At 49.2% G+C, this 11875-nt stretch overlaps 1 pseudogene across 1 annotated transcript; it reads left to right on the forward strand.

The window, feature by feature from the left end:
- Positions 1 to 9460: 9460 nt before the first annotated feature.
- Positions 9461 to 11598, forward strand: LOC309799109 (solute carrier family 28 member 3-like; annotated as a pseudogene). The gene is made up of 3 exons: positions 9461 to 9568; positions 9819 to 10624; positions 10752 to 11598. The product of its transcript is annotated as a solute carrier family 28 member 3-like (transcript).
- The last annotated feature ends 277 nt before the right edge of the window (positions 11599 to 11875 follow it).

The following is an 11875-nucleotide window of genomic DNA, read 5'->3' on the forward strand; positions in this document are numbered from 1 at the left end:
AAGTTTCAAGAATAATTCAATGAACAAACCTAAATTTCTCACCTAATTCACCCATTGTTAATATTTTGCTACATTTTTTCGCTGAACCATCTGAGATTAAGTTGCAAATATGAGATTTTACCCCTATACATTTCCATATAGATTTCCCCCAAACAATGAGACTCTTCTATGTAACCATAATATGATGACCATATTCAGGAAATTTAAGTAGATACAATAAAATATGTATACTACAGGGACTTCTCTGGTGGTCCAGTGGTTAAGACTCTGCTCTTCCACTGCAGGGGGCATGGGTTTGATCCCTGATGGGGAATTGGGATCTTGCATGCCTCACACAGTGCCAAAATTTTAAATAAATAAATAAATAAATGGTTAATTCATGTTAAAAAAATATGTATAATGAAATCCATATTCACATTTTGCCAAACGTTCCAATGTTGTGCTTCACAGACATTGTCCTTTTTTCAATCTGATCCAGAATCATGCATTGCAGGTTTAGTTGTCTTGTCTCTTTCACCCATTTAATCTGGAACAGATCATTCTTCTTTCATGACATTGATATTCTAAAGAGCCCCTGCCAGCTGAGCCTGACCTTGAATTTAGGTCTGTCCTGTGGTTTCCCTTCTGGTTCTTCATTCCTCAGATTCTGCATCTTTGGCAGTTGTGCTGCCTAGGAGATTGTGTCCATGTTAGGGGGTGGATGTCCATTTTATCTCACTACGATGACATTGATTTTGATTGCTTGATTTAGGTGTCTTCTAATTGCTTTTCAACTTTTAAATGGTCTGGGGGCTTTTTCCTGCTAGACTGTGAGCTTCATGAGGGCAGAAGCCGTGTCTGTTTTCTCCATCTCTGTATCCTCCAACCACAGCAGGTTTAAACTGGAAAGGTGCACCTACTTTGCGCCAGCCCCGTGCCTTTCCCTCGGTTCAGCCTCGCTGCAGCCCAGGGAAGGACTAATTGAGATCTCAGATGAGGAAAATGAGGCCCAGAAAGACCCAAACCCCTAACACAGTGATTCCCTCAAACTTCTACCTGAGCTGTTCCTTCCTTCCGCCCCCGGTACGCTGGCCTCTCACTGTTGTGGCCTCTCCCGTTGCGGAGCACAGGCTGACTCTCAACCACTGCGCCACCAGGGAAGCCCCTGTTGCCTCCCTTTTAAGGCTCTCCCTTTGGATGGCACCTGGGAAAAGCCCCCCATCCCCCTAAAAATTGGTTTCAGTGGAAACAGAAATTCCCAAAAAGAAGGAATCGCATTAGCTGTCCAGGGCCTTGGGGCTGAGGGAGAGAGGTGGGAGGGCTTATTTGCATTTTTTCCATTAACAGGCTGGAGTTGAGCTAGTTTGCCTGGGGAGATAATTTGAGAGGGTAATCTCTGCATATTTTATTTAAAAGTACGCTGCGATAGGCGGGTAATAACGCAGAGTGTGGCGATTAGGTGAGGCCTGCAGGGGGCGGGGGGGGCGGTCCTTTCCCTTCTCTCTCTATCAACCGCCCCGCCCCGCCCGTCACTGTCCCTCCCACCCCCCCCCCACCCCCCACCCACCCCCGTTAGTCCTGGGAACCAGCCTCCTTAAAGGAACAGCCTCCTTAAGCCTCAGAGCCATGGGGCTCAAGCCTCAGTAACTCTTGACGTTTTCTAGCTGATAGAGTCCAAGAGGGAGGTGAACTGCCCTGGGAGAAAAGAAGGATGGTAGGGGGTAGATAATAGAAAGGGGGCCAGTGTCCAAAGCTGAGACCGTAGCCCTGTGGTTCTAAGTGGTGAGGAGAGAGAAGTGGGAGGGATACCACCCCTAGAGGGGGCTTTAAAAATATGAGGGAGATGTTTTGTTCGTCTCAAGCGTGTAGGCAGTCGTATTGGTATCTCATGTCTACGGGACAGGGGTGCTAAATTGGGACCCTGCATTGCCTAGGACAGTCCCACTCAAAGAATTATCCAAATGCCAAGGCACTCCCACTGAGCCAGTAACTCTCCCTGCACGCCTGAGCAACCCTTTCCTTTAAGTCCTGCCACATTGTTGCCGTGAGATTCAAGGCAGACCTGGGTGAGACCTGGGCAGTCGAGTGTTTGGTTGAAGGAGTAGGGTCCTTGCTCCATCGCAAGCTGTTCAACTTTGTGCAAGACACTTAGCATCTGTGACGGTCTGTTTCCTCTTCTATAAAAAGGCACACCAGGGGCTTCCCTGGTGGCGCAGTGGTTGAGAGTCCGCCTGCCAATGCAGGGGACATGGGTTCATGCCCCGGTCCGGGAAGATCCCACATGCCGCGGAGCGGCTGAGCCCGTGAGCCATGGCCGCTGAGCCTGCGCGTCCGGAGCCTGTGCTCCGCAAAGGAAGAGGCCACAACAGTGAGAGGCCCTCGTGCCGCAAAAAAAAAAAAAAAAAAGGCACACCATTGCTTACCTCCCAGTGTAGTCATGAGACAAGCAATGGGGAAATAGAGGGAAAGGTTTTATCAACTGTAAAACTCTGATCACATATAAGGGGATATTATCACAATGGGGAGCAGAACCATAGGCTGCTAATTTAGTAAGTGACTTCTGAGGGTCATTAACCTTCTCTGGGCGAAGTTCATTAGGCATGATGTAGCCATTCAGACTCCCCATTCCCAAAATGCACATGTGCATGCACAAATGCACACACACAAACTAGAAGATCTCAGTAATAATTAGGGGAGTAACTGAGTGTCTCATATAAAAGGAGTTTCATTATGCAGATCAAGGTGGTGATTGTACCTGAAACAAGTTAGGGGAGGAGAGGTCAGGAAATCAACCTAGAAGATTCTGCTCCTATCTGGGTGAGTTTTGGGGGTAGGAAGGAACTCAGGGGTGAGGGGGTTTGTGAGTCCTGGGAGGCCGTATGAGGATTTCAGGTACTCTAGGCACAGGAAGTGCAAGAGGTAGCACCTTCCCTTCCCTCCATTTTCCCAAAGAAGGAGGAAACAGGCATCTGGAGCATTAACTGTAAAGCTGTAGCATGAAGCAGACACCTGCTACCATGTGTCCCTCCCCTTTCCCTCCCAATGGCAATTTCCCACCTCTTGCTCAGTTCCATTGGACTTAGTCCCAGGTGGGTCATGGGGATGCTCCCTATCTTAGAGAACCCTTTCTGAGTACAGATGAGCCTGTTTCTCAGGCAAGGAGTCTGAAACCTTGTTTCTTTCTAGTAGGCTTTTGAGGGGAAATGTGAGAATAGAGAGTACTGTGTCTGTCCTGCCAGAAATGGAACCTACCTAAAGAAACTTTGGTTTATTCACCTATAAAATAGCATAATAAAATAGGGTGAAATGGCACATAGGAAGGCTTGATACAGCTTGGTCATTCTTTTCTCGCCTGTATCCCTTCACTGCTCTTTATCTCTACCTTGTTCCCATCCAATTCTCCATCCTCTTTCCCGTTCCCCATTCCCATCTTAGCTCTTTCCCACCCTGTCCTAGAACACCCTCATTCACAACCGTTCCACTTTTAGGACCTCCCGTGGAAAGTAATCCCAACCTTGTTAATACAAGCAACATTTACTTTTCTTTTTCTTAAATTATTACTAATCACAAACAATAAAGATTACCATTTCAGTAGGCTCCATTAAAATTAGTTTCAAAACAGCATAAGAATTTCGCTGCTTAGAAAACAAATGGTCAATTACTGAAATGAAAACATTTGCTTCTAGACCAGGTAAAAAATAATATCAAGGCAAGTTAACAGAACAACCACAACACATTGGGCTGTGAAATATTTTGCAATTTACAAAGCAATTTCAAGAGCATTATTTAATACTCACAGCAATCCTGTAAAGTAGATGGTACTTGCTTTCTTACCCCTTTCAAACAGATGAAAAAACTAAGGCTCCAAAAATTTAAGTGAATGTATCGCTTGTTCACAGCCTAGTGAACTTGAAAACAGACTCTAAAGCCAGTTTTCTAAGGGGTACAAGGAAGAGGAAGGGAATAGGAATGGGGAAGAGTCAAAGGTTGGGTGGGGGGGTGAGGAATGGGTATGAAACTGGGCATGGATTAAGTGGGATGGGATAATATGTGCAGGACAGGATGCTAATGGGAATGAGATTGGGATGGGGATAGGGTAGGAGAATATGAAGATGGTTATAAAGGCAGGTAGGGAGTGGTTGTGGGGCAACGTGGAGTTGAGGTGGCGAGAGCACTGATTCTGCAGCCAGATTGCCTGGGTGTGAATCCTGGCTCTGCCTCCTACCAGCTACGTGAATTAAAGCAAGTTGCTCAACACCCCGGCCCTCAGTTTCTTCATCCGCAAAATGCAGATGCTAATAGTATCTTTCTCCTAGGGATGAGATGAGTTAACACAGGTAAAGCACCAAGAACAGTGCCTGTCCTGACACAAAGTTAGCACTCTAAGAAAATACTCTTCTCCTACTCCCCTCTGCCTTCTCCTCTTCCTTCTTCTTCTTTCTCTTGTTGCCGTTGTTGTTAGGACGATGCTTTGGGCTGAAATAGAGAAGTGAGTTGGGAAAGATGGTATTGAGAATGGGGAGAGGATGAGCTGGCCACGGGGATAGGAATAACACATGGATGCAAGTAGGAATAAAATTGGGGGAGGGGGAGGGGGAGTATGGCATTGAAACCCACCAGACCCACCAGATAAAAGAAGCTTTGAACTTCTTCTCAGGGGTTTGGACACAGACATATACATCTGTGTACACCTGCATGTTCTGGACTGAGCCTATGTTGTTGGGTTCCTGCAGAACCAAGTTTAGTTGATATTAAGCAGGGAGGGTCTTTTGCGGAAGTATTGTTGGTTCCCATAATGAAGCCCAGTGGCTTGGTGCAGAAGCCCTTTCTTCAGAGGACTGGCTTCTGGGGTTCCCGGTCTGTACCCATTACTACCCCACACACTCCCAAACTCTGAAGGTTCTGAATGTACCTGAAGACAGAGGCTTGTGTGGCTCACAGACAAGTGGGATACTTATACTGAGTTTATCATACTGCCCAGCATCCCAGGAAGTGATGTGATGTCTCAGGCCAACCTCATGAGAGCAAGCATTCATAACAGTTGTACAGGTAAAGCCTCACTCCACATTGCAGTTGCTGGCTCAGGGAGACTCCTCTGTCTCTTGGACAGTGCCCTGCTTCTGAACTCTCGGAGGCTCCTGCTTCCTGTGTCCCCAGGGTAAGTCCTCTTCACTTTTCCTAGGATGCTGCTTACCTACTTTTACTCATCCTCCAGGTCACATCCTCCACATCAGCTCCTCTGTGAACACTTTCCTTTTTTTTTTTTCTTTATTTTCTTTTGGTCTCCCCTGAGTGGCTGGCCAGATCTTAGTATCTTAGTTCCCCAAACAGGGATTGAACCTGTGCCTTCAGCAGTGAAAGCGCAGAGACCTAACCACTAGACTGCCAGGGAATTCCTTGTGAACACTTCCCTGATCATTCCCTTTGAACTTGGAAATCTTTTACTTCCCACCTATTGGAACATGTTTTAGAAAGTGCTTCCACAGCACCATGGACAGATTTGTATTAGCACTTATCACACTGCACTCTTATTACCCATGTCTGGGTCTCCAGGAATTGACTGTGAAGTTCCAGTGGGCTGGGACTGTGTCTGATTCATCTGAATCACCACTGCCTACCAGAGGGGCTGGAACATGGTAGACAGTAATGAATATTTGTTGAATATAGGAATTTCCTCCCTGACTAAGATGGGGGCTTGAGAACATCTTGGAAGCAGGTTCCTGGGAGGAGGTGTCTGGTGACAATGGTGACAGGAACAGTGTGACACAGACATGCTTGCAGGCTGTGGGGTTCTGAGCCCCCTGGGGATGTGGTCCATCCTGAGAGATCTGGGACAGAGACAAGGATGTCCAGCAGCCCTGAGGATTCACACACCTGGAGTGGCCTCTGTAGCCACGGTGGCCTGAGGAAGCCCAAGGAAGGGCAAGACCACATCAGCTGGGGAGGAGCCCTGCTGTCCTGCGTGTGGCAGGCATAGTGTGGGCAAGGCTGAGCCAGCATGCACTGTCTCTGGAGGATCTGGTTTCCCACTGCCCTGTAGTTCCCTGGACCTTGGGGTTCTGAAGGATGGTTCTGTAAGGAACAAGGCTACTCAGAGACTTCATGAGAAAAAATCTCCATGAAGGCTCTTGAGAAAGGTCTTTGTGGACTAGACAGTAACTTGAGAACAACAGACCCTGGGGAAAGATCAGGCCAGTGAGGATGTAGGAAGCAGTCAGAGAAGGCCTTGCAAACCAAGCTAAGCAACTGGAGAGCCTTGGAAAGGTCTTAAGTTGGAGGAGTCTTATGGAAGCCCACTCCAAAGCAGTGTGGTGAATGGAAGGGAGGGAGCCAGGCTAGGAGCCCTTCCAGTTTTCTGGGTGAGAGATGACAGTGGCCTGAACCAAGATGGGGAAGCTGGAGTAGACAGGAAGCCATGGGCTAGAGAAGCGTTCGGAGGCAGAAGGGACAGGACCTGGTGACGGGTGTGAGGAGTGACTAGGAGGACCAAGGCTTACACCCCAGGTGACTGAGCGGGGTGAGCAGATTTGTGGGTGACGAGATGAGCTCAGTTTGGGACATGGGAGGTTTGAGGTGCTGTGGGTCATCCGAGGGGAGCTGTCCAGTGGGCAGTTGGAGGCAGAGACCCTACTGGACTCCAGAGGATGGGCAGGGGCCAAGGCACAGAGTGGAGGAGATCCCAGAAGGAGTGGAGACAGGAGATCCCAGGAAGCCCAGGGAGCATCAAGGTCTAGGGAGTTTCTTGCCCTGAGAGCTGTCTGAACACTGAATGCTGGGGGCTGGCCAGAGGAGTCCAAGAAGCTTGAGTAATCAACCCGGGTCCCCTCCAGTCCGCTAACTTGCACCCGCTCACACGTGTCCACCTACGGTTCCAGTCCCACATCTAAGATCTCACTTGCAGGCCCACATCACTCGCACAGCCCTACATTCGCAGAAGGCGCACCCCTCAGCGCTCTCTCTCTCTCTGTCTTCCCTCCACAGTCCCACCTCTCCCTGCAGACCCTGGGGTTAATCTTCCCCCTCCCCCAGATTAGGGGCACTGCCCCTCTTTGTGCGGCCCAAGTGCCCGAGGCGAGAGACCTGTGAGGCTTGCGGCCATCCGGCCAGCTGAGTTGGGGAGGGCGGAGAGGGGTGCAGGGGAGGAGACACAAAAGGGGGGAGGGATCCCGGCTGCAGCTGTCCCGCGAGGGGCCGGGACAAAGGGCCTGCTGGCGGGCCCGCTGGAGCCGTTTTCATGCTTGTTGGGATTAGGCGCAGGAAACGTCGCTCGCAATCGTGCGGATCAACAGTCCCGTGAGCGCCGGCGCGTGGGGCGGGCTCGGCTCCACCCGCCCCCAGCTTTGTGCTGAGCCCTCGGCTCCAGGCGGCGCAGGGGTCCGGGGAGGCCGCCCCTTTGTCCGTGCCTTTCGGGGGACGAGCCCCGCCCGGGGACCGCTGGACACCAGCTGAACGCCGGCCTCCTGCCCTCTCCTTCCTCCCCAGCACGGAGCACTGGGGCTCCACCTTGCTTCCCATTATGGGGCAAGCTCACGGTCCCCCAAGCACCGAGCCCCTCGGACTGCTCCCATCCCACGGCCCGAGCCCTCTTTCATCCCCGGTGGGGGGTAGGGGGTGGTGGGAGGGTGTACATACAGGTCCTTGGGGGACCTGGCCCCTCCCCCGGCCCTGACCTCAGTATGATGATTCCCCTTTTCCCTGAGCCACCTCCCTCCTCCCGCCGGCCAGTCCCACAACCAGCCGAATCTCTTCTCAAATCTAGTGGAGATAAAAAAGAATGGAGCAAGTAGAAGATCGACCGCCCCTGAGCCTAGGGGTTTGGGAAGAGGAGCGGGGAAGGATAAGGTGTGGCTAGAAGCCTTCAGGCCTGGAGACGGCGGAGCAGACACATTTCTAGCTGTCCGGCGCTGGGGCTGGGAGAGGCTCGGGGATCTGCGGCGGTGTGCAAACCACCCCCCACCCCGGGCTGGGAGCAGTTTTATTTCTGAGAGGGGTTGGGGAAGGAGGAGGAAGCACGCGTGTGGGTCTGTGTCCAGGAGTGTGTGTGGGTGTGTGTGTGTCTGTGCACGGGCACAGTGCATAGGCATGGGATCTAGTGCCCCTGTGTCTGTGGGTGCCTGGTGGGTGTGGGCATGTATATGAGCGTGAATTTGAGGTCTGATTTGGAACACCCCCATCTCATGCTCCTTACCACCAGCATCCCCATTAAACTCATAGGTCTGGGAGTCAAGGCCCTTTAGCAATTATTTTTAATATACAGCACAACTGCCCAGCTGCATCTCCTAGCTCTGATGACCTCCCCATCCTCTCCTAGTCAGATAGTAACAGCTGACATTTATGGACTCCTTCCTATGTGCCAGGCTCAGCTCTAAGCCCTTTACATGTGTAAACTTATTGAACTCTCACAAAATGCTATGAGAGAAGCACTAACTGCCCCATTTCACAGTTGAAAAAAATGAGGCACAGCTAGTAAGTGGAAGATCCAAGACACCTGGGTCCAGTCTGCACTAGAAATCACTATCCTTTGTTGCCTCAACTTCTACTCTTTCTCTAGGCTCTTCTTCCTCCAGGAAGTTTTCCTTGATCAGGTGTTCAGAGATCTCATTGCTTTCCTGTTCTTGTTACCTGTTCATGCTGTGATTAGGAGGAAACACTAACACTGGGTTTGGGGTGTGGCCTGTAGGAAACAGAGGCTGGCAGACATGTCACAGGCGGCCATTCAATCTCCTTAGAGATAGCCACTACAGACCTTTCTCCACTTATAATGGGGTTCCATCCCAATAAACCCATTGTAAATTGACAGTATTGTGAGTAAAAAATGCATTTAATACACCTAATCTACTGAACATCATAGCTTACCCTAACCTACATTAAACATGCTCAAAACACTCACATTAGCCTACAGTTGGGCAAAATCATCTAACATAAAGCCTGTTTTATAATAAAGTGTTGAATATCTCATGTGATTTATTGAATACTGTACTGAAAGTGAAAAACAGAATGGTTGTGTGGGTACAGAATGGTTGTAAGTGTATCAGTTGTTTACCCTTCTGATTGTATAGCTGACTGAGAGTTGCCACTGCCCAGCATCCCAAGGGTATTGAGAGACTGACTATCATACTGCATATCACCAGCCTGGGGAAAGATTAAAATTCAGAATTCAAAGTAGGTTTCTACTGAATGCTTATCAGTTTTGCACCATCAAAAAGTAAAGTCAAAAAGTCATAAATCAGATTCTCCTAGGTGAGCTGGGGAGTGAACCTGGCGTCTGGCCCTCCATCCGACACACCAGGGAAGAGGCACCAGAGACCATCTGTGGTTCCCGTGCATAGGAGTCTTCTTCCCGGAGTAAAAATGGGCCAGAAAGAATGAGGATAATGAGAAGGATTAGTGAGGTACAGGGGATCTCCAGCCCAGACATTTGAAAAGGATTCAGAGCCCAGCCAAATCCGTGAGCAGCAAAAATTCTGTGGAGCTGCAGAGGATGGTAGCCTTCACAGCCGAGGGCTGCAGCAACACCGGCTTTCAGAGTGATGAAGACTGCTTTGAAAACCAGAACACATCAGGAAATGACAACTCACTAAGGAGTAGAGTTGTGCAAAACAGAGAGCAGAGGGGCTTCCCTGGTGGCGCAGTGGTTGAGAGTCCGCCTGCCGATGCAGGGGACACGGGTTCGTGCCCCGGTCTGGGAAGATCTCACATGCCGCAGAGCGGCTGGGCCCGTGAGCCATGGCCGCTGGGCCTGCGCCTTCGGAGCCTGTGCTCCGCAGCGGGAGAGGCCACAGCAGTGAGAAGCCTGTGGACCGCAAAAAAAAAAAAAAAAAAAAAAAAAAACACCGGAGAGCAAGAAAAGGGTAAATGGGGAAGAGCAAGTCACCATTGAGCAGGATTCTCCAAGAAAGGATGAAGATGAGGAGGATGGTCAAGAGACACATCAAAAAGGGTGCCTGGAAAGGAAGTATGGTACAGTTTATGAGTTTTGTAGGGAACACAAAACAACCCTTAAGTATATCATCTGGGGCATTTTAATAGCAAGTTACCTGACTCTGGTGATTGCGGCCTGTGTGCTGAACTTTCGCAGAGCCCTTCCTCTTTTCGTGATCGCAGTAGTTGCCATCTTCTTTGTGATCTGGGATCACTTCATGGCCAGATATGAGTCTCAAATCGCTCAGTTCCCGTCTCCTGGCCAAAGGCTTGTGGACAGCCATTGGTTTTGGCTGAAGTGGGTGATCTGGGCCTGCCTGATCCTGGGAGTTATTTTCTGGCTGGTCTTTGACACCACCAAATTGGGCCAACAGCAGCTGGTGTCCTTCGGTGGACTCAATGTACATTATCCTGACATTTCTATTTTCCAAGCACCCAACCAAAGTTTACTGGAGGTCTGTCTTCTGGGGTATTGGGTTACAGTTTCTTCTTGGGCTTTTGATACTAAGGACGGAAACTGGATTTATGGCTTTTGACTGGTCACGGAAACAAGTTCAGACATTCCTGGAGTACACTGATGCTGGCGCCTCATTTGTCTTTGGTGAGAAATATAAAGACCACTTTTTTACATTTAAGGTCCTGCCCATCGTGGGTTTCTTCAGCACTGTGATGTCCATGTGGCACTACCTCGGATTGATGCAGCGGATCATTAAAAAGCATTCCTGTGTCCACATCGAAGCAGGAAGGAAGGAGAGAGGATGCAACAGGAAGTCCCCATTCTGAGGAGGGCACCACAGTCTCTGGTTGGAAGGACCACTACAAATTGGGACCATCAACCATGTTTGTTTGAGAGGTTGGATTGGTAATGCTAGTGACTATGGGAACATCTCCTGTTGAATCTGTAGTTCCTTCTGGCGATATATTTGTTGGACCTACAGAGTCTCCACTGCTGGTCCAACCATATTTACCATCCGTCACCAAGTCTGAACTCCACACAATCATGACCACTGAGTTCTCTACCATTGCTGGAAGTGTCTTAGGTGCATATATTTCTTTTGGGGTTTCATCCTCTCACCTGTTAACTGCTTCAGTTATGTCCACACCTGCAGCATTGGCTATTTCTAAACTTTCTTGACCTGAGACAGAAACACCTAAAATAACCCTCAGGGAGCATCCTCATCCATTTCCCTGGGGGCGAACATCGCTGTGAAGTTGATTGCCTTCCTGGCCCTGTTGCCTTTTGTGAATTCAGCCCTGTCCTGGTTTGGAAACATGTTTGACTACCCACAACTGAGTTTCAAAGTAATATGCTCCTACATCTTCATGTCCTTTTCCTTCATGATGGGAGTGGACTGGCAAGACAGCTTTATGGTTGCCAAACCCATAGGTTATAAGACATTCTTCAGTGAATTTGTGGCTTATCAGAAACTCTCAAAATTGATCCATTTAAGGCAAGAGGGTGGACCCAATTTGTGGATGGTGTGCAGCAATATATGTCGATTCGTGCTGAGACAATTGCCACTCATGCTCTCTGTGGCTTTGCCAATTTCGGTTCCCTAGGAATAGTGACAGGTGGGCGGACTCACATTAATAGCACTTACCAGCACTTCTGTAGACATCAACTGCCATCATGTTTTGGAGAATGCCTTCAACTCCAGCTCAGTTAGAAACACAACCAACGTAGTATCTTGCTGCTAGAATCTACTGAGCAGCACTGTTGCCAAGGGTCCTGGTGAGGTCATCCCAGAAGGAAACCATCGCCTGTGTTTGAAGGACTGCTGCAATTTGTTGAATCCGCCAACACTAAACTGCAGTTGGGTTCCTAATACATTTTGAGTTCAGCCACTTCTCCAACAGAACTCTAAGTACAGGTGCTGAATTTTCTGCTTTGGGGAGGAAAAAAAAAGCTATTTCCACAGATTGATACTTCTGTCATGGAATCAACTTTAATTGGAAAGAAGAAAAACAGGATGAA

The sequence above is a fragment of the Mesoplodon mirus genome (assembly GCF_964341445.2).
Source record: "Mesoplodon mirus genome assembly, chromosome: 3".
Taxonomy (NCBI): domain Eukaryota; kingdom Metazoa; phylum Chordata; class Mammalia; order Artiodactyla; family Ziphiidae; genus Mesoplodon; species Mesoplodon mirus.